At 39.0% G+C, this 23841-nt stretch overlaps 1 protein-coding gene across 2 annotated transcripts in view; it reads left to right on the top strand.

Moving 5' to 3' along the window:
* The first annotated feature begins 269 nt into the window (after positions 1-269).
* lpp (LIM domain containing preferred translocation partner in lipoma) overlaps positions 270-23841 on the top strand; it is a 130998-nt gene continuing 107426 nt past the window's right edge. The window contains exons 1-3 of one of the 2 annotated variants that reach the window (XM_083672219.1): positions 270-396; positions 2665-2786; positions 20224-20272. The gene's annotated coding sequence lies outside the window, so the exon portion shown is untranslated. The remainder of the gene's footprint in view (positions 397-2664; positions 2787-20223; positions 20273-23841) is intronic. The other variant, XM_083672220.1, reaches the window with a different exon arrangement.

Below are 23841 nucleotides of genomic sequence, written 5' to 3'. Positions count from 1 at the left end.
TTTATTGAGCCTTAAAACCTTTACGATTTCTCTTCATTGCAATAATAATCTCATTCAGCTCAATTGATAGTGCAATGCATAACAAAGGTCTATGGTGAGTTTACTATTTTATTTTACTGGAGAGAAAGCCACCTCCACATATAAGGATGTAGCTGTCTTTTTAAACCATGCTCATGATGATTAATTCGTGCATTTTACAGTGTTTGCACAACAATACAAACAAGGAAGAGAGTTTGTAATAGAACATATACTGCCTTACATGGGCAAATATCTGAACTGAGTGTGTCGGCTGGAATTTCGACCTCTGACGTCACTGCTCGCTACTCTCCCAGTTTTGGGAAAAAGAAGTTTCACTTTTTGTGGGATTTGAAACTCTCTTGATTCCTAGAAAGCGAGGTAAGAGAAACGGATATATTTCATATTCTTTGTGTCAGCACATATATGATTTCACGATTGGGACAGTGCCGTGTTGTACATATGCATGAACAATTCAGTTGAAGTTGCTATATTACCCTCAGTTTATTCTTCCTCGTTCAGATGATGAGTTTACTGTAGCTCGAGTTGAATATGAGGGCGTGGGCTCGAGAGGGGGGTTGCAGTTTTCCCCCCCACTTTAGCTACATTATATCTTATACATTTCAGCTAGCAATACAGTAGTTAGTAGGACAAAGGGATACAAGAAACATAGTGAAGTCAACGAGGAAGTGTCGTTTCATAATTCTGCGACATTTTGCGCTGCAATACATGCATTTATGTTCCAAATGTAAAGTGGTCTGCCCTGACTGCTCAACAACAATGCGGAAGAGAGTTTTCAGCGTTGGAACTACTTGGCTATTCACAAATGTGATTTCAAAATGTTGTGAATTGTATAGCCTATGTAAAAGGCTACGTTTTTAAAAAAACGATTTTAATTCGTAATGCCATGATCCCAAGATAGTGACACTGCTGTCAGTGCTGTCAGTCAGGCCACATATCACGAGCGCTCACGAGAGAATGCCTGCGCTAGAGTTGTGCAGATTCTTTGTATCATCTGTTCCTGCTGAGTAGAATGGAAGTGGGGTTTATTCATAGAATAATCAACACTTGTCCTCGCTCTTGTCGATTCTTCTCCGAACTTGAGAGACTCTTTGACAAAGCAGCCAACTAAGACAGCATAAGCACATCATATCTTGGGCTTAACATAATTATCTGAATAGTTCACCAATTATTTTTGGGGAAATACAGTGTCCTTTTAGAATGGGCCTGCACACCATGCATGAAACTTTGACAAACGATTGTAAATATACAAAATAATTGAGTTTCACAGGTAGGCCTAGACACATAGATTATACTGTACTATACTGTCTGATATAGATATACTGCATTGAGCTTTTTTAATGTATGTTTCACGTGCTGCCTCTGTATTTTATTCACAGCTTCAAAACATATCTCTTCAGTCCTCAGTATAGTCAGTCTTGAAAGACATTCTTTAATTTAATTTGCTTTTATTTCAAGAATGAAAATATGTGGCCTTGGTCTTGGTAAGGCAACCATGTCTAGACCATAGACATTGTTCATCTCAAAAGTAGCTAACATGCTGAAATATTAATTTATCTTCTTTGCTGAAGAGATTCATATCAATTCAAACTTCCACTTTGATATGAATTTCAAATCAATAACATCAAGACCCCCTGAGAGCTCAATCATCAAACTGAATATATCTGTGTCATCCCCACACATTTCTGACTAAGGCAACATTAAACCGAACTGCCTTTAAAATCTCCGGTTAAAAAGGACACATTTGACAGCCCTGATGATGTTCAAGTTAAAAGTTAGGTCCCTCAGCTGCCTTTGAGCTCAGCCCCCCTGGTAGGTTTAGTCAAGCTGCTCTGCGTGTTTAATGGATGTTTTAATGAGTATATAGCTGGAAGGAGAAGCTCTAGACATAGACTCCCAGGCAAACCCAGGACACTGTAAGGGCCTGCAGTACATGAGCTGAGCTAAGGATATGGGTTACATGAGGTATAGATATGCATACAGCATAACTTCCATGATGCTGAGTGCTGAAACAGTAAAGGAGTCATTGTAAGGACAAAGACACTAGGCTTCAGAGTGTTGACTTAGGTCTGTATAAACACATGACACAACATGTCTACTGTATTAGTAGGTCTATTTACAAGCACGTAGTTTAGGAGTAGCGGAACACCTTCTTCGACTTTTGACTTGATGAAATACAAATGCTCTTTGTAGTAATTCCTCTGCACCTGTTTTAGACTGCCATAGTTGGGAAATGTGTGGGCTGTTGTGTTTGTTGAGAGTGAAAAATGTCATATCATGCACAAGGAGATGAGTAAACAGTAGGATTTATGGGTGAGCAGTATGCAGCATGAGGGTGAGGCGCTACATCTGTCCCTCAAGCTCCCATGTGAATCAAATTTTGGGCAGCAGGATCTATATATTAGCTTGGGCTCTCTCAACCATGATTTACTGGGACCCTGCCACAGAAGAAGGGCCATCCCTTACACTGATCAGTGACGTAATATTGGAACAATTGATGCAATGTTCAGAAGTATGACAGAAATCTACGGACAGACCATAATGGTCTATGTTCTTGTTAGCCTTTGCACCAAGTATGTACATATTACACCCAGTATAACAGTATTACATGCTATTTTCTCTCTACAGATTTCATACACGAAGGTGCATTGCATCAACCTGGAGAGAGAGAAGCAGTGACAAGGAAAGACCAAAGAGCCATTACAGTATCACCAGTAAGGCCCATACTGTACATCCAGAGAGGAAGAGAGGTAGGCTAGATAGCTGAAGGCCTAGTTCAGCCTCATTTACCTTGTGTCTGATACTAACTTCAACGTTATACAGAACACACATTTTACACTTGCAATCAGTCTTATTAGTGACACTTTAAAGTTATGAATGGCTTTAGCCACAATGATTTATTTGATACATTTTGCGACACTGAATTTGAAACAATTACGCTGTAGGATTAATGCTCTTCATAGAGCTTGGTTTGAGTTGGATAATGTTGCACCTGGCCTGAACAACCACACCATGTTCAGAATGTATTGTCACCTTATGGCTTAATTTATCTTTTTGTCATTTACTCCATTACAGTGTCTAATGTAACTTAATGTGAAGATATAACAGTGGAGTTGGAGTGTACTTGTTTTTAATGTCTTTTGCAAGTTTTGGGTGTAGGATCTGATTTCAGTTCAGGTGCCTGGAGTGTTGCGTCTAAGTTGCCTGTAAACCTCCACTAACCAGCAGCACTCACGGGGAGTGTTCGGGCATGTTTAATTATGGTTTCATAATCACCTAAAGCCATTTTGTATGACAGTGTGACACCTCACATTAAATGGGTTATCATTACCTGTTAATCCTGCCTTGGTGGTTTCATTAGTGAGGATGGTTAACTTTGATCAGGAATAGTAGCCTATTTGTGTTTAGCAAATTCCTTTTAGTTTATATCTTAACACATAGTTTCATCATCAACTCTTGATTATTGGTACACGTTTTTACATTGTCTCTGTAGACTCTTGTCTACATAGAGGTTTCTACTGCTAATAATGCTGAATCATAGGCAATGCATTATTGCACTTTTGTTTTAACTGTGGTCCAGAAACATATAGGCCAATGTAACAGGTTTTTTATACTGTAGGCTATGTACTACAGTAAATGATTTCACTTACATCTCCCCAAATAGTGGTCCTTGGAGTAGAGCACATGTGGCAAGCTCACACACTGTTATCCATCTTAGGTCAGACCTAACCCAACTCCTTCATGAAGTTGTCTGCAATCATCATATTATTGCCTGTGAATGGTATGTACCACATATTTGGCTCAATTGTGACTTTGGCTTGCAAAATGTGCCATTCCAGAATAAAAGCAAGCTGAATCGATATTGACCCCAAATCTTTCAAACATTTTCTCCATATTTGGAAATGTTTACCTCCTCATGGCAGCTGAAAGAGGGTGGAATGGGGGATGCGAGTCACTGTAGCAGCATAAGGCTTTCGGAGGGTGAGAGAGAGGAACCTACCAAGTAAACTGCCATTCACTGAGACTTGCGTCTATATTCTAAAGAGAATCAGGATGCTGTGAGTATCATGCTGTGCTCCTCTTAGCTTTTATATTTTAGTTCTTTTAAAGTACATGCAGCAGGGGTGGAGATTTGCTGTGGTTGAAATGTGACTGCTCATCAGAGCCATAGGCGTAACTGAGACAGGGGTGTCTCTTTTTTGTGAGACTGAAACAGCTGTAGGTACATTTGGATCTTTTGGGTGTTACATAGGCCTGTCCCTCAGAATCCTTTTATACGTCTCAGTGTCAGTATTCAGCCAGCTAACATTTTTGTATCTTTGAGAATCTTGATTTCCCATTGTGGGCTGGCAATATGGCTTTGTTTGATCTCTGGCTCTTATTTGACAAAACAGTGAAGGGAATTCTATTGACTAGAGCACCCTAAGGGTAGGAATTTTTTTACATGTCGTGGCCTCGTAGGAGATGGGCCTGATAATGGAAATGTTTGAATGACATCACTTGAGCACTAGGTTTATATGCTGTCAAAAGTGATCCCATCAGCTCAAGTAGATTTCCAAACCTATAAACCATTGAATGAATGACTTTGATAGTTGATGTCTAACCAAATGGCAACTCTGTCTCTCTAGCAACCCACACCTTATTCATAGTGTATAAAGTAATGTGATATGGTAGGGAGGATTATTTCTCCAAATGAGTGGAATAGTTTCACCAGGAGAATATTTTAACAAAACCCAAGGCACAAGACCTTCAGGTTATCTCTTTAAAATCAGGTCTGCCTCGAAAAACAGTCAGTACGATACATGCAGTATTCAGTATCAATGAGACTTAACCGAAACTTGAATAACTGACGATTAAATATTAATGTACTCCATTGGTTTTTGCTCCTTTGCCTGGTGTGTTCAAAACATGCATATACTTCTATGAACATTGTTGTGACAAAGTGAAAACAGGTTTTTAGAAATTTCAGTCAATTTATTAACATTTTATTAAAGAAATACTTCATGTACATAAGTATTCAGACCCTTTGTTATGACACTCCTAAAAATAGCTAAAATGCAAAATGTCATCCACGAATCACTCAATAAGTTGAATTGAGTCCATCTTAATGAATTGAGTCCATCTTAACAAAAAAATTTGTTTTTATAGGGTCTCTGATTTGCATAGGAATCAATTACACACTGTGTGGATTAGGTTGTCATTACATAGGCACTGTACTTTGACACTCCAAACGTTTCCTGGCAGTTTACACTCTTAGATTCTTTAAACACGAGGAGAAATAGCAGGAATAGGTAAATATAATAGGATTTAACATAGCTGTAAGGGACAATGTAGCTGACTTTAATGATAGCTTGGTGTGATAATCTAATTACCTTTAGCTTGGCGTTACACAAGGCCTGTATACAGCACTTTCTACCTCAGGGCTAGCCATTCTGTCTTCTTCATCTCTCTACATTTACCAGTTTGATCAGATGCTGTAACATTTGTGTCAGGCCTTGCATCATGCTACAACTGCTATATTGAAAACACTTTTATTATGATTAGATTGATATTTTTGGAATGTCAATATCTCTCTGAGGTCTACATTTGCAAAGAAATCCAAAGAAAAAAAAGGTAATCACGACATGGTGTAATGTAATATTGGGACCACATAACCAAGGTTTTGATTTGACAGCCCATCATGGTAGCACAGCATCAGTCTCTTGCAGTGTCTCAAGAACTGTTAATATGGCTTAATCTGGTCTCACTTCTTTTTCTCCACTGTCCTTAATTTCAAGATGTTAGCATCCCCAGATTGGGAGAGATTTGTTGTTTGTTTTTATAACTCTAGGTCTCCAAATGGATCTCTTGTCAACAATTCAATGTAAGACATGATTAACAAGAGCAATTAGACTGAGGATCTGAGTTAAGGAGACTCAAGCCAAGGAGGAGGCGATTATCTGCTTTAATAAGGAGAATCATTTTAAGGGTTTGATTGCTTTCTATTTTTGTGTCTAACTCTTGATTGCAGTATAATGATGCAGTCTTAATGGCTTCTCACCGTTGAGAATTTTAGAGTGCAAACTAGAGATTGGACACTTTGATTACTCAAAGTACTGTAGACATCAGTAGCACCCAGTTTCTATTTGGAATTGTTTGCCTGATACCCAAAAAGGAATCAACATTCAATAAAGATATCTAATAAATCCTAATGTACTCTAGTTTTCAATTACAACTGTTAACTCATTCACACCTTTTGCAGTTTGTTTGATTACTACAGTATACCACCATTTAAATCAGTTTTGCATTTGAATAGGTGAGCAGTATAGAGAATACTGACTGCCCTGCAAGGATTCTGGATGTTTTATTGGACAAGATGGAGACATCAAATACCTCAGATAGTCTACGGGTGGAATCATAACTTGAAATCTGTGCGTAACTCCGACATTCGTTTATCTGAGATTGATGACGTTTATGTAAATAAGCTTTAACTGTCTCTCTGCCTCTACATGATATCAGGTGACATACCCAGTCGACATTACTATTTTCATATTACTGTAGGTAGAAAAACAAACAGCCATTATATCAACTGTTATTGGTCCGGATGCAAGTGGTGACGCTGGAGAAAAGGAACAGACCCTATGTGTGGCTCCAGACTAAGCTTTTCCCCTTTTTCATGTGGCGGCACCAGCACATGATTTGGTGGCACCCAGTTCTTTTTATGCAATTGAAAAGAATGAGAAGGCTAATTATCTTAGAAACTAACTTGCCATTGCATTCAGAGATAACCTGCGCCACAGTATGTGTGTGGTAAACATTCTCTTCTGATTAGAATGGTCTTACTATTTACAAATGCATACAGAAACGCATAACATGCTACATCGCCTGCTCTCATAATAATTTAAAAAAATTATTTAAAAAAATCTTGTTTGATCATGACATCGCAAACGTATGCGGGAGAAGGCACTTCCTGGCAGCCTGCATAACACTGACAGTATATAACCATCCACAAACAGATTTAAAGAGTGTATACAAATTATAAGGCACTGCAGATCATGAGATCTCATGAGATAAAAGCTAAACATATTTTCTTACTGAAATCGTGTGCTGCACTTTATTCAGTATCATCACAGAGTTTTTAAATATCAAATTGGTATAATAATTTAGGCCTTATCATTTTAGTTCCTTGGTTTTCAAAGATTGGACAGATACGCTTTGCTTTAAATGTTAAAGGACATAGTTACTGTTCACACAGCCATGTAACATAGGCCTACATGTGATAGGTCACTAATTCAGCTAACATTGGGATGGCACTTTCATGTTTTGGATGTGCTATGGTGGGAGAGATTAGTTGGCCCAGTGCTATTCATGCTTCATATTTATCAATAGGACTGCTTTTCTCATGCATTCCTGCACCACATGCTTCCAAACTAATAGCTAAATTCATGCAGATCCTTCTAACAGGATGAGAAGATCAGCTGCCCAAAAAATCCCCACACATGTGTCTAATGAATACTGGTTGACAGTGCCCTCAGGTGAGGCAGTTGTGATCAGGGTTGACCAGGACACGAATTTACCAATTGGCCGCTGTGCCCTATAAAAAAATCCAACCTTTATAGCCACTGTGATCAAATTGCCCTCAAGGTGTACAGTAGGCTACAAGTTGCCCTTTCTGAAATCACATTGATATCATAATCAGTCATATGCACTCCGAAATATATTTGACAATGGTCACTGTTGAAGAGAGGATAATCTCAGTGTTTTAGCAATAGCAACATCATGTAGCAACACCCAAAATTGAGTGTGAGTATAAAGTGACACGTTTCTGCGACCCGTGGAGAAAAGTTAGTATTGCAAATTTACAGTAGCTTGCTGGCTAGTGTGTTTACTATAGGCCTATACATAGAAACAAAACTGGTGATTTCCTGGCTGTGCTAGCATAATTTCAACGATAATAGCGATGATAGCAGCTTCATTTCCTTTTGCACTTTTTCTACAAAAGAGACTGAATGGTTACTTCCTAAAATAAATCTGCCAAACTAAGTGCATATTGGGTTTTTGCAATTTATGAGGAAGCATCTGTTAAATATGTTTTGGTGTCAGATGGTATTTGCATGAAGGAACAGACTATGTCAATGTAGCATTCATCATTATCATGGTGTTTTGTGTTTATAGGCTATCCACCATTTGAGCCACTGCTGTGCGATTATGGTCATATTTGTCAATAGTTTTACTAATTCTGGCCTCCGTGAATAAAATGTACGCGATGGCCTGATGACCTTAGTGCCCTAACAAATTGGTGGCCTTGCCCTAAAAAATTCCAGACCTGGGACTGACTCACCACCTAATCGCAGACATTGTATTCAAATGGCACAATGACTGTCCCCACAACGTGGAGATATGTTTGGTGAATGACATTCCAAAGATTTGGCTGGTGGGTATGTCACCTACAGTAAGAAACCAACCTTCAGCAGTATACCTTCAGTTCAACTGGCTATGGCTCTGCTTTACATAAAATATATACTATTTGATCAATATAATGCAAATAATAGCAAAAATGATAATAGTGGCAATAATTAACATATCTTATTATTGAAAAGGCAATTTTTCTCTGAATGTAAATGTCCTCTTAAAAGACAGTGTGCAGTGATACTGTGCCAAGAAGTGGCATTAACCAATGACCCCCTATGGTTGAGGATCAGAGTTCACTAACTGATTAATCTCAGATTAGGCAGAAGCTTGATGCTAATGGAACTCAGCAAGAAATGTGCCTGGTGCACATGCCTGGTACACAATGACAGATGCCAGCCCCCAAGTCCTGTTAATATAGATGTGGCTTGTTGGCAAAACACAAAGCCAATATTAACCCGCCAAAACATGCCCACAGCAAATTATAGAGGCCAGAGGGATCAGAAAAAGAAGGCCTCCTGTGATAGAATTTATTCAGTTATTATGCTACCGTTCTATTTTCTTATTCATTAGTATTGGGAACATATTTATGTAAAATATGTAAAATATGTCAAATCAAAAATATGTGCATGGAAGAGCCATAGCAGAGCAGAGCAGTTTTTTAGAAAGCCCAAATCTTTTGACATAGCTTACCTCATCACTAATACTCTATTACCAAGCCTTTATCCATGCCTGTCATTTCAGTATTACAAATATGTTTCATCAACTACTTGGCTTCATCAAAACAGATTCTAGCTACTTGTTGTTTCAATCATGATACATTATAACATTGTTAGCTCATCTTCATCTCTCTCTGCAATTGCAGCCGTAAAGGATTCCACGAATGCTTGGATGACTAATAATAGGCAACACTTTAAGAGCTACAAAAATAATGTAATAAACAGAAAAAAGCTCACAGATTGTTTTGATAATTGTTTTTTCTTCATGTAATTTAAAGAGTTTAACAAGTTGTCTAGTGGTTTCTGAAAGTCTATATACAAATTGATTTAAAAGCCTCTTAAAAGTGTGATACTAATAGGAAGTGTTCTTATTACAAAGCACAATGGAGAGGAAAGTGGGATAGCGAATGACTGTGGAGAGTTGTAATGGGATATTAAATACATGAGTATTTTAAGTGTTATTGGTTTAAAAGAGAATGTAAATGACCTCTTATAGCTGGTTTTACTGGCATTCCAGAGTAATTCTAATTGTTAGTTTGCCTTTTAGGGGTTTGACTTTTGAACTTAATTATGTAAGGGAAAGGTGGGAATATGTATACTTATAGCGCAAGAAAGAAAATCATTGAGAGGCATTGAATATTAGTCTGTATTATACTGTATTTTGTGTTGAACATTAGGGGGTTGATGTTGCAGGTTATCGTTTTCTAGCCTCCTAAAACCAGACAGGTATTGCAAGCTAACATTCTGTTTCACTTCATGTATCAACAGAATGTTAGCTCGCGATATCTGGCTGCTTTTATTAGGCTAATTATTTTTCACAAATGACGACGCAAAACTTTTCACAGTGTTTATTCAATATCCCATAGTGCACATACAAAACGCAGGAAGCAAAGCTGGAGGGGGCCTTTAATATATTATTGGTTATTTCAATATTGGTCAATACAGCAGTATTTAGGGTTACTCCCTTTGCTAGCTATTCCTGTTTCAGTGGACACCTTAGCCTAAGATGCCATCTTTGAATCCAGACTGTGCGCTGTGGAGAGATTAACGCCACTTGGCTCCTTAACAAACCTGTGCAAACAGAGCTGCTTCTATCAGTCTGCATGGACGCTGAACGTGTGTGCCTCTCACGTGGCTCACTGCCGGGATTAATTGCCATCAAGTCGCCTGTGATCCAGGAATGCAGTTACCTACTGACCCAAATCATCCACTTGGCAGGAAGTCACTATCCCCGTACTGGCATTGTTGCAACTGGGATATCTCTCATCTCCTCATTGCCACCCCAACCCCACATTACCCCTCTCTTGGAGAGTCCATTCTGATCAGTGCACACTCCATCTACACATGCCAGAGAAGCAAACTGATTATGACACTAGTATGCATCTTGTCTGTGTGTGTCTATGTGCTATGCTATGGTATGTAAAGAGGTGATGCAAGGCAAGGCCTCACATGTGGATGTTCACTCTAGCCTTTTTGTCAGATGTCACACATGGTTGTATCCATCCATAGCATAGGTGGTCATTCTGCGTCAGTTGTTTATGATAGTTTACACATTTAGCAAGCTAGCAATTACATTTTGCATTTATGTTCACGTTTTGCTATCTGCCTGCTTATGTGTTGTCGATCGCAGAGGATTTGGACCCTGACAGGGCTGGATGATGGTTTGTGAATGATGTGTGTTGTGAGGACTTCAAACTCCTCCTGAGAAAACTTTTTTCTCCATTGCTGCTATTAACAGTTTTAAAATGAAACGCCCAATTTCTGAATTCAGCAGGTACGTAGTTGATGTCTGAATACGGATACATCTTCGTGTGTATTTTTTGTATTAACAGGAATTAATTATGCACATTCATAATTTGACAAAATCTGAAGAAGACCCTCTGTGCATATGGGGATTATTTCTCAAGGGCTCAGTGGTAGCTTGCGATTTTTTTTGCTTTGCTAGTCCTACTAGTCAATATTGCTGTCTTGGAATGTGTAAAGGACCTCTATTCAATATTGGGTCAACATGGACCCTTGATATTCAGGATTTCGCAAAAAAATTTCTCCGTAAAAGACACAAGCCTTACCAACTGGTATCTAGAGTGAAATGCCAAAATGGCAGTATTAGGCCTACTCATTACAGAAATGTTAAGAATGTAGAAAAAGGCCAAATGTGTGTATTTTACAATACAAAATACTTTGGACATTGTTATAAAGTCACATTTTTATTCAAGGGTAAACATCAGGTGCAGCAACCATTGTCAGAGTGATATTATTTCTTTCTTTACCTCCTCTTCCAACTATGTTCAAGACTTATATGACCCACCGGCACTCACATATGCACGAGCAGGTGCACTGGAAAGTGACCTGATTATTGATGCTTGAAGTGTTTTACAGCATTAAGATGTTGAAACAAGATTAGCGAGAATCCAAGGACACAAAACACATAACCCTTGTATGCCTTTAATATTAGTTAACTTTTGCTACAAAGAAAATAGTCCCTACATCACTGCATACTGTATGTCCTTAGATAAAAGATAAGATAAAAGGTAATATCAACTGTAAAAAATGCTTATGGAAAAACATCTACAGGATGTTTGCTGGTTTGGTCGCTTACTTTGTCACCTTAGACTTCCTCTGTTATAGTGAATAGTGTACTTCACATTCAGCCAACTTCACAGTTACATCTTTAGCAAGTCAGTAGCATAATATAGGCCTAGGCCTAATTGTTTATTACTGTAGGTGTCCTGAAATATATTTAAGTGCAAACCAGACGGGGGAATTTTGAATCCAGAGTTTTGGGCACTAAAAACAAATGGGCTGGGAGAGATGCCCGTTTCACAATTTTGGGTAGATAACTGGTGACGATTATGTTGACATATGTTTACATTTCCCAAACCACAGTTAGCCAAGTGATATACCATAACACCTGACTACAAGGCTGACTACAGCATCAATCAGTTGCCTGTTTTGGATCAGGCTATGCTTGGACTGTAATGCAGGTTATAAAAAAACAAACAAACAAACAAACAAAAAAAAAAGCCATGGCTTAACCAAATGGGAACCCAAAGGTTTATAGTGTTGTCATGGGTACTAATGCAGGAAGATTTAAGCTTTAAAGCAACAGCAATGCTATTAAAAGGGAATGGGAGGAGGCAGGGGAGGGGTGGAGGGACCCTGCTACTGTCAGTTGAAGCAAAAGAGGAGTAAAGCTTCTTTATCACTCCATATGTGCATTTATTTGCCTCATTCCATTGTAAGAGCTAAGCACAAAGGTGGTGAAAACTATGCTCTGGGTCTTAACAGGTCACCCCAGAATCTGTTTCATTAGTGGATCATCCAATTTGACATGACCCATCCTCTACTGCAGATAAAGTGTCACTGGCGTTAGAGTGGTATAGGGAAATGTAGACATGCCCAATGATTCACAGTACTTTAAGCCTGTATTCACAACTGCCCATCAGTGTATGGGCCTCACACCTATAGTGACCTTGGGTTAACTAACTTTAGTTCTTTGTGGGTCCCCAGTAGAGATTTAAGCCGAGGTCAATACAAACAGCCAGGGGTCAATTATGTTGACATCAAACAGATCTACATAAGATGCTCAAATGTCTAAGAGCATTTCATAATCTTTCAAATCCCTCCCCTGGTCCAACTTTCATTTGTTCTAGAATCAACAATAGCCAGTGAGAAAACCAACAAACAGAGCTGTACATCTGTCTCACTGCCTCCCAGGGATAGCATTTTTAGAGCCAGATTTTGAAGTGCTTTCATTTCACCAAGATTGGACTGTAACATTTTGTCAGATCCAGATCATGACTTAGCAACTGCTGTCCATGTTGTTACCAAGGATTCTTGTAATACTGTGGAACAGGGCTTTGAAATCTGAAATGGGTTCACTGCCTTTTCAGGTGATGTAGCTTCAGCCTTTTTTGTGAATTGTATTCCCAGAACTATAATGAAGTATAGGAGGAGTTTGTTTGGACGGCTTGCCCTTGGCATGAGATCCAATTGACGTTTCATGATTGTTGTCCACTTATGTGTATTTGTGTGTTGTGGTGGCCTCTGATTTAATAGTCTTTTGATGATACATATAGGCATAAGTTCAATAGCTTCTAGGTACAGAGTATAATAACTACCCGTGTTACCTTAGAGACGTAGTGGCAAAATAAAAATAAAAATAAATGCATTTGTGTTGTTTAATGTTTCTGACTTTATTTCCTCTTTATTATTCAAGATCTGTACACTTCAGTATTTTATGAAAGCAATCTAAGCCTTATTCGGACGGGATTAGTTTTACAAGGGGAAGCAGGGTAATGTAATCATTACCAGAGCATCTCTGTAATTTTAGTCCCGTGCGAATCAAAAATAATCATTAATTTTTACAGACTTTCCGTGACCATGGTTGTAATAATTCTGGCCTCTTTCTCCCTGTGTTTTGGCCTGGAAAAATATGACCACAACATAATTTGAAATAGGCTACATGGTGTGAGATCTGTCCACTCCACTGATCATCAGAGATGGGGAAGGGGGTAGGCTATCAACAGTATCATGGCCCATGGTGTGTGGCCTGCAATATTATGATGCTGGGGGACATTCACTGGTAGTTGTGTGGCTGGTATAGGCCTACTGTATTTTGATCAGTGAAAGTAAGTTGTCATGTTTACATGCTGTTATTCATATTATTCTGTAGACTATAATATATAAAATTCACAAATGTTAATCTGTAAACAAATGATATTGTCACTGTTTTACTGCCTGTACCCAACAAATCATTTGTAGTTCCCTTACTGTTGGTAGTTTTACAGTTCTTTTTCACCCCTGTCTGGCATATAATTTATCATAGTTGGCTACAAATGAATAACTTTCATATAGGTGTCATATCATTGCTGTAGCCTTGGACAGTTGTTGATATTTGTGACATTCTGCACCGTGACTGCAGCACCATGAACACTGCTTACAACAAGTTCAAATAGTTTCCCATTAACAAACAATAGTGTGCCAATCTGTCTGGCCCCCAATCTGTCTAGCTCCCCTCGCATTATGGCAAGAGATGAAATTCGAATGCTGAGTACAATCCAGGCCCACTCCTCCCCTAGAACAGTAGTTATTCATTTAACAAATTGTGTTAGTTCCTGCATAGAAGATTGACATGCAAAAAATGATTTTACTGTAGCCAAAATGTTGGATATTTTAGAGAACTGTAATCCATTCCATTTTACATCATGGATATAATAAAATGTGTGTTCATGTATGCATTTCAAATTAATTTAGGTTATGCAGCTTGGAAGTGCGGGCTTTAGGAGTATTTCCTGACATGTTAGCCTAACCAGTGTGATATCTACCAGAGCGCGAGTTGCTATTGGTACATTGAGGACTAAGATAGAGGGACTTAAATAAATTGGTACATATGTTCTTTATGACAACTGTAGTGTAACGTGGCAACATACGTAACATAGCCTAGTGAGGCTATATTAACAAGTTCACGGCCTAATAGATCCCCTAGCCTCATTAGAGAGATCACAGAACTATGACGAAGATCTGTGCTGTAATAAGTGAGGTGATCAAGGATGATGATGAGAAATGGCAAGACTGTTTAAGAGATTGCAACCACCCTGTCATCATCTGGAGTTCTTGTCATGGGGAAAACCACCCAAAGTCATTGCTGTCAGAGCCCGGTATTGAACTCCCAAACCCTCCTCATTATGATTATGAATGTTAGCGCCAATGATTATGCCACAGGCTTAGCTGAAACGTTGCCACTGAGTGTACAGGGGGCATGCTCTTACAGAACAAGTCATTGTACAAATAACATGAATATGGGAGTGTTTCAATAATGGGAAGCGAATTACAATATAGGGCCGGAGTGGGGGAAGGTGAGCGAATTTGTCATCAACTGTGGGCTGATGTCACAGCCATCTTCTGCTGTCCTATATAGCCTACTGTAGGCTACTTTCAGTAGCCTTCCAGTCTTAATCCCACTGAAACCCAAAATCCTTACTCCTGTCTTGCATTGAACTTTATTCTGTAATCCATAGGTTGCATTATCAAAGCCGACTTGTGTGTATTCATGTCAAATAAAAAAACAAAAACATGTTCATGTACTGGTTGCTGCCTGCGCATAGGGCCTATGAGACAATGCGTGATGATGGTATGAGAGGATATTTGAAAAACACTAGCTAGTCCCATTGCTTGGTCCTCGTTAAGATAACCTGATATTTAAACCATTTCCACTCTTCATCTCTATAATTCATAAGCTGATCTGCTATAATAAACTCGATCTGATAAGACAAACTGATAAGGCAAAGCTCTGCAATCACAAACCATTCTCTCTCTCATTTTTATTTCAGTGATTATTTGGAGGGAACACCAATAATGTTAGCAATGTCAGTAATTTCTACCAACAGAAGACCTCCTTCACAGCTCTTGTCACCACCTTGTGGTGGCTTTTGGCAGGACTTCACGCGTCTTCACAACTTGCGTCTTCCGCAGCAGTAGCATTGAAGTAGCCGCCTTTGCGATGGCAGTATGAACCTTTAAGAGACTGGCCTACTGTATGTGCTCATATCCAAGTTACAATTCAACCCAATATGAATAGTGGAATGTAAATATAGACGACAGTACCTGTTCTTTGGCATGTAATTGCAGGAATGTGCACATGATGTGAATGGATCTCAACCTATTGAATATGATACTGTACATCTATTTTTATGGAGAGATAGAGGGTCTTCCTGTATGAGAGAGAGAGTGGACAGAATAGAGAGGGGATGTATAAACAGGAAAAGGCATGGTCTAAACCCTCAGGCTGTGGTTTCTTCCATATACGGGAGACGAGGCTAGAGGACCGCCATTTCAGCTCAAATTCCGCACATAGTGGGCATTCCTTAAAGCAGGGAGGGGGAAATTGGAGCTTAGCTAAACATATAATTGTCCGGGGGGAAGAATAATTCACCAAAACAGTTTGAGAGTGAAATTGAAGTCTACTTTGTTGCCCTTGCATGGCGAAACTAGCACACGTGACTTTTAATCTCATTTACTTGAAAACACTCTGTCATTTTGATGGCTGTTGCTGATAGAAACTTTTTATTTGTTGGCATGAAATAGATTTACAGTGTCTCTGTGTGTTGCCCTCAAGGACTGAAGATGTTTGTGATAAATGCAACATGCACACCAGACTGACTGAGGCTGTTTGAGGGGGAGGGATCAATGGAGAACTAAGGAGTAGGTCCGGGCCCACTTACTCAGAGACACAGAGACAATTACCAGCACATCTTTACAGATCTTTATCCCAGTCCAGTGGCACCGACTTGCCACATTCCTGTCAATTCTAACTACAGTATTATATGCCTCATGCTTGGTTTGTTTGAGACACCCCTTTATTGTGTGTGATGTACAAGGTGATGTACAACGACTTAAGAAGACATAACAGTAAACAATGTGATTTGGTAGAATGTATCTTCCCAGCTATATTGCTTAGGTTTCAAACACTCCACAGAAGATTCAAATTAAAAGTTGACCGTTTAAGTTCATATTTACAAGTGAAACTAGGTTCAAGTGAATGGCTCTTCAGCCCAAGAGTATGGGGATGGGACCTGGCTGTTTCAACTCCAAAATATTTTTCAATACATTATGAATGAAATTCAAAATAAACGTTGTCTTGGCTAGCTGCCCAACTCACAGAAGACACGGTCACTTGCAATATTTTTCAATGAATGATTTAAGCCTCTTCTACATGACAAAAGACTGAATAAGTCAATGGTACTGTACATCAATCATTCAAAACAAGCAAAGAGGTGCCTGTCTAACCCAGTTACATTCTCTGAAACATTCTTGGAAACAATGAAAGAGCATGTCCTGACAGCCATGAGGGTACAGTATGAGCAGTATGAGTCTTTCATAGCGGTGCCTTAGTACAGTATGATACCGTTACTGCTCGTTAATGTCACCTTTGAACTTAATTTACCATGAACCACCTAACCCTAACCCTAACCCTAACCCTCTTAGTGAGACCTAGTGTGATTCCCTGCCCAGTTGAACTCCCACGAGTGGTCAGGCAGGTCATGTTGGTGTGAGGTACTGTAAGGTTTGTGTTTCTTGACCTGAGGTATTCCCTGCACTGAAGAGTCTGCCCTCAGGCAGATCCCCTTAAGCCCATTAGTACCTAGTTTAGAAAAGGTAACATGTGCATTTATTTAACCTGAAACATGCATTTCACTTTGCTCACATGCTTTAAAAAGTGGTTATAAATGCACCATAAAGCCCAGAGAAAAGGCCAAGGTGATTTCAGGGATATGTATTTTTCATTGGCTTCGGTCTACCTTTTCGGGCCGTAAACACTCAGGCCCCATCAACCTGTCTGCTGAGGGAGCACTTAAGGAGCAGTGTCCGCAGAGAAAATGGTCCCACTGCTCCTCAGCTATGGAGGATCTGCATTAGGAGAAGGTTTGGGCCAACCTGCCTTTCCTAAAATGTAGAAGGGAATCGGTGTAGCCAAAAACAACAAATCACACAGCCAGGGCAGGCCATAGATATATAGTCATAGCAACGCAACCCCATAGAGGTCAGGAAAGATAATCTGACCACTAATAGTACCCCATACCTATGTTTGAAGTGTATTTATTTTCTGTTTTAATGCCCTATATGTTTATGTGTGATATGTAATTATTGATTTCCTTGACAATTTCTCAGGATTTATTTGAGTGATCTAAATCCCTAGCCACTGGGAGACCAGTCCATCATGCCCAAAAGCATAAAGACCTTTTCAGTGACTAAATTACATTTCTTTAACAGATTGGGAGTCTTAGAAATTGTGTTAATGGCCTAATGTACTTGGACTGGCTGATCACTTAAGTTTGATTAGGAATGGCCTCGTATCTGAATGTTAAATGGCTTAGATAATATATTTGTCTCTTTGGCTTTTTTCAATGGGCTGCTAGGCTGAAAATGGTTCAACCTAAATTATCTTAATGGATTTGGAATTAAATTCAAATTGCTGCAATTTAATCCATGCCTGAAATTTGGAAGACTGAAAATTATCTTAAAGGGCAAATTTCCTTTCTTGCAAGCTGGTATCCTAACAGTTTTTACAGTGGGGGTATTTTGTGATTAGTACATCGCACTGGTAAGAAATCACCTAGTAGAATTGTGGTATTCTATTGATAATTATTATTAGAATTATTACGTAAGAGACTGTAGTCAAGCTGAAGTCGTTGCAATGAATGAGCCTCAGCTATGGATTTCAGCCATGGCTTAAGGCCATGAGGAATTTATTGGAGTCTCTTTAATTTATTAGGGTAGTCATACTACTGCCTTGGAAACTTGGCCATGCCTTTGGGTCTCCTCAGGCTAGATTTGTTTAAGCTGTATTTCACCAGCAGCTACAGATTTTGAAAACCTGCTTATTTTCTCTGATGTGCTGCTAGGAAAATATAATTTTGAGGAAAGGTGTCATGGATGGATTCAATTTCACTGCTCAACTGCCCTGAAACTGGTGCTCCAGAGTGCCAATGTGAGGGTTAATGCTGCCTTTATTTTTGTTTCTGGCAATGGAGTATCTATAAAGATGTTGCATTAGAGGTCTCCTATTTAGATATGTTATTATACTGATTGATGATATTTTATGTTGTTGGCCATTTGATGACAGTTTATGTTGCTGGCCATTACCAGATAATGTACAATCAGGAGATAAAAAAGGCAGGAGCCGTTGCTCATATATCGGAAGTTTCAGATTCAAAGGTGCACTTTGTCCATGCAAACTTTGTTTCAAAACAATCCAAGGCCCTCTACAGATTAGGGGATTTAAAAGGTCTTTACGATTGGCATACCCCCCCCCCAAATGTTTTGGTTTATGCCTCCATCAACAAAGTTGTATTATAGTGATGACGGACTATTCTAAAGATACAATTGGACACTTGTTTGTTGGATACAACCAATTTCCCTATATGTTTGCATACTTTCACAGTTCTGATGTGTCCGTGTCTCTTCTTTATTCTCATCATTCAGTATGCAAATAAATCTAATAAATAATTATTTGTATGACCAGTAAAATTATGAATTTGTGTGTACCTGTATTTGCCTAAACCTCTTTCACCAAATGACCTGAATTGCTGATCCTAGATAAGATAGCAAAACACAAAGAGATTGTTCTCATTTTGGGGGGTTGGATTTGTCTCCATGGTATATTTGGAGCTGGAATTGGAGGTTCTGAATTAGTGCATGCACACAAAAGAAAAACAAAAACAGAAAACAACAAAAAACTGTCACGTTGAATGATGCCAATCGTATGTACTGTAGCAGCAGCGTTCCCACTCCTGTTCCCTGTGGTATATGGCACAACATGGCAACGTGGGAAACTGACAACGTCAATTTATCAGAGAACAAAAGCATCCCTCAATGGGGAGACTACACATATCTGGGCCCTGGAGACAAAAAGCAGTCCACCCCCACCTTACCTGTATCGAAACAGGATATAGGACATACACATCACCAGAAATAGAAAATACACTCATAATTATAATTTTTGAATTTCCCCTCTGCAGTCTTTTTTTAAATTGAAACTTTCTTTAATAGGCTATTGTAGGTTGAGTAAACAAGCTCTGAGTTGCATTGGGGCACATTCATTTACCAAATAAGTGCAAGAAAAGCATGTTAGCTATGTATACAGTATGTCATGTTGATGGATATATATATGGATATATAAATGACTATAAATGTGTCTACAAGTAAAGATTTGGGTACAAGCCCTCTATTGTGGAACAAAACCTTTGTTACCCTAAATGTTCGAGAAATACACTGTAGATCAAACATTTATCGATAGTTAATAGTGTATTTTCAAATGATACTGTGTGTACAGTATGTAAACTCTTAAATGTATATTTAAATACTGTAATGTTTTCAGATCACTTTTGTTCAGTACTGAGAAGAAACAGCTCTGGTCATTTTGAAATGGGATTGAAATGGTGGGATGGCATCCTCTTGACATATTGTGGAGATAGTTATAAAAGTGAACTATTTTCAGCTTTTTCAATCTTCCACATTCAGTCATTTCCTACTGTCTGATCCCAGATTTTTTACTTCCCCATGTTCCTTTGCTCTTCAGGTGATCCTGTAGTGACTGGACTCTGTGTATGTGTGTGTTGAAGATTTTGGTAAGTGCCTTCCTTTCTCTCCTGCCACTACTGTGTGCTTACAGACCAGAACAGCCTCCATGAAGGCTAATACCCAGGCTGTCTGTCTCTTTGAATTCTAAGACAGAGCTCTTTGGCACGATAGACTTTGACTTTGAAGTTTTGTTTTGTGTATCTTTTTCACTCTACTTCTTCTTTGAGATAAACTAGAACTTACCAGTTTGTTTTATTATTTTATGTAACTCATGCTGTTGCACATTCCATACGCTTAAAAAGCTGCGGCACTGGATTGTTAATGCGGAGGGAGGAGGAGGAGGAGGAGGGGGATTATATAACATGACCTGTGTGTCAAAGTGCTGGGTTCACAGAGGCGAGTGGCAGGGCAGGAGGTTGCCTTTTCTAACTTAAGGACTCCTGGAGTCATCCGCCCTCCCTCCCATGATGCATCTTCAATTCGCCCAATTAGCCCTGGATATCAAGAAAGCAGGACATGATGCGTTCAGTTATGTAATATTCCAAAACTCCCAACTCTCCTTTAATCAAATGAGGCTTCATCTACGTAATTGGCTTAATCCCCCAAAAATATGACCTCGTCTGAAGGGAGTGACTCGGGCCTTGGGAATTCTCAGGATTTGAAGTGAAAGTGAACAATGGAAGTGGGAGTAAATGCCATCTCTAATCTCTAAGGAACGAGCCATACAGCAGTTATACGTTCAAAGATAAATCCATTAGTTCATAATTACTGCTATCAGTCCTGTCAGATTGCATAGTGATGTCTGAGCGGGAGTGTCGCTTTTGCAATAAGGAGTTACATCTTTAAATTGATAGACCTCTAATCTCTTATTTTTAGATGTATTAATAGTGGGATTTAGATGTCTATCAGAGAGTAAGATGGCCTAAGCATACGATTGCTTTCAGTGAAATAGTCTCTTAAAAGGAAAGAAACACTTGTTTGCAGGCATGGGTGTTTATACATAACATAGTTACTGTACAAATTATAGTAATGATGTAAACATGCATGCCACATTATTCACCTTTATCCAGTTGTCAACTCTTTATTTTGTTTCATTTTGATAAAATGCAAAGAGAGCCACTTTGACATCAACATAAAATATGTGTTTGCATGTTCTGATAACACAAAATGCTTCTTGCTATAATTGGTAAAGGATATAGTTTCAGGGGAGTTTTCAGTCATGCCTACTTTTGAGGCAAACTGATTTGATATGCCCTGTAACTAAGAATGTGCTCTTAATTCATTTTTGCATGCCTGTATGGTTGATCTGGCATTATAATTAATCAACCCAGAACAAGTTAATGGCCTGTTTACCTTTTTACCTTGCAGCCATTTTTAAAAAAATATTTATTTATTTTTTACTATTCTTCGTTCTTAAATCCTTGTTTATGTTTCACCTAAAGTAAACCACCATCATTTCGGGAATATGGAGAGAGTACAATAACACCTTGTCATTTGAAACAGTGGAATGGGCAGACTTTGAGGTGCATTTGTTTGTTTACAGACTGTATGTACTGTATGTGCTATTGTTCGAACCGAATAAATTCTCATTGTGCAGAAACAGGTGGTGAGGAGCCCATGTGGGAACTTGAGCTCTTATTTGCTGAATGCGCAACATTGAACAGGTGGTCCAAGAAGCGTCCATCCCAGCTGTGGCGTTCCTCAACACACTCTTATTTTTGTAATAAACTTCCTCTCTCACAGAGTTTATTTCTCAGAATGAGAATCTCTTAAAACCACCATTTGTGCTGCTTCCTCCTCACACAAAGTGCCAGTGTCACTGTGGCCTTATTTTATATTGTCAGATATTTTCTCCCCAAAACAAATGTGAGAGCCTTGTACAAGCTGACAGATGCCTGAATGCTTCTCTCTCTCCATTTGTTTGCCCTAGTCTCTCCATTGTTTGTTCTTGACTGAAGTTTGATAAATTCATCCCCCTGACCCTGACCTCAGCACATTCCCCCATTTACGTTGCAATTGGTGGCATTGTATCAGACATACAATGGAGTGTTACATGTGCAAGATTTGGTCTACTTGATGGACAAGTGCCTAAGGTGATTAAAAATCATAAATTAAAGTGATGCTTGTGCAATGCTTAGATTATCTCTTATCCTCCACACAGTAATCTTGATACGTCTGTTTGGTGGTGCTAACTTCACCTTTTTACAGTGAAATGGGCTTATAGTTCTGTCTCATATTCTCCAGTTTAAGAGATTTAGAAATAGGAATGTGATATTCACCTTTTGTATTGTTAGCTCGCCATGATTCTTCATTGAATAGTATATTGCCATGGAAACTAAGGAGTTCTCAGCAAGAGTTTCGCTGTGGTGGTCATTGTGTAAGATGTGTGTTGCAGTGACGCCAGCGTGACCATAGCGACATACAGTAATTGCATCATGTACTGTACAAAGTTTTTTTCAGACTCTATCACAGCGTTGAATTTGCAGACTCTCAGGATAAAATTGGGTTGCTCCTTTTATCATATACTATCCATGTAAAGCTTTGATAACAATGTGCACTTGAATGGTAAGCCATTAGAGGTGTAATGAAGTTAGCCTAATCACCAAGATGTGCATGTGTACAATTCTCAGGCAGTTTAGATAATGGCTCTGAGATTAACGTTTACTGTACACAATATTTCTGTTCTATTTAGCTATTTGAAATATTGTCCCTAAGACGCTAGCCAATCAAGGAGCATTGGGAGAACCACGGAACCCTCCAGGAAAGACACGCTGCCACTGCTGAAATGTTGATTCGCTTACTTGTTAGTTACCACAGCAACTTTTTAAAGGTAGGCCTACCTGAGGAACTGCTACCAAAGTCATATTTTCAAGTGCTGCCAGTAAATGTCATTTTTTAAATATTCTGACAATTCTGACTTTATTGGCAGGGCAGATTACATTGGAAGGATCAGAATGATTTGAGGCACAAAAGTCTGCTGTCACAATCTTCCCTCCTCTGTACTTTCAATGTAATGGCATTTTAAAGAGACTTCTTAGAATCCATACTGTATATTCCTAGAAGCCATACTACATCACTGTATTTTACAGATTGATAATTACATTGAATTATTCATGATGTTTTTGAGCTACGTCATCAAAGACAGTGAGTGGAGATGACTCAATATGACAAGGAAAGCAATTTCTATGTGTTGGCTCAACATGACCTTTCTCTCTTTCTGTCCCAGTTTCTGAAAAGAAACCATCCATGAAATGTTGGGCAGTTTTGGGGTTTTCAATATAATTCACAGAGTGCTTCCTTTAAGTGGATAGGGAGAAAAACCTGTTATATATTCAGCTAGGTTCATTCATTCGTTGGTTCATTCAGTAAAACCAGGGCTTTTAAGGCACATCCTGAGCTTTTGAACACCACGCTAGATTAGGTACTCACAGAGAAATTCCACCAGCTCTGAGGTGAGAGAGGAGATCTCCCGACACCCATTCACCGGTAAAACCTTGACACAGCTTAAAAGCAGGCTTCTCCTGAATGCGCATGCCTGCATATAGTACACACACACACACACACACACACACACACATACACACACACACACGCACACACACACGTGTTTGTGTTA

Source organism: Argentina silus, assembly GCF_951799395.1.
Source record: "Argentina silus genome assembly, chromosome: 6".
NCBI classification, from domain to species: domain Eukaryota; kingdom Metazoa; phylum Chordata; class Actinopteri; order Argentiniformes; family Argentinidae; genus Argentina; species Argentina silus.
This window is presented reverse-complemented; position numbering and strand designations above follow the sequence as displayed.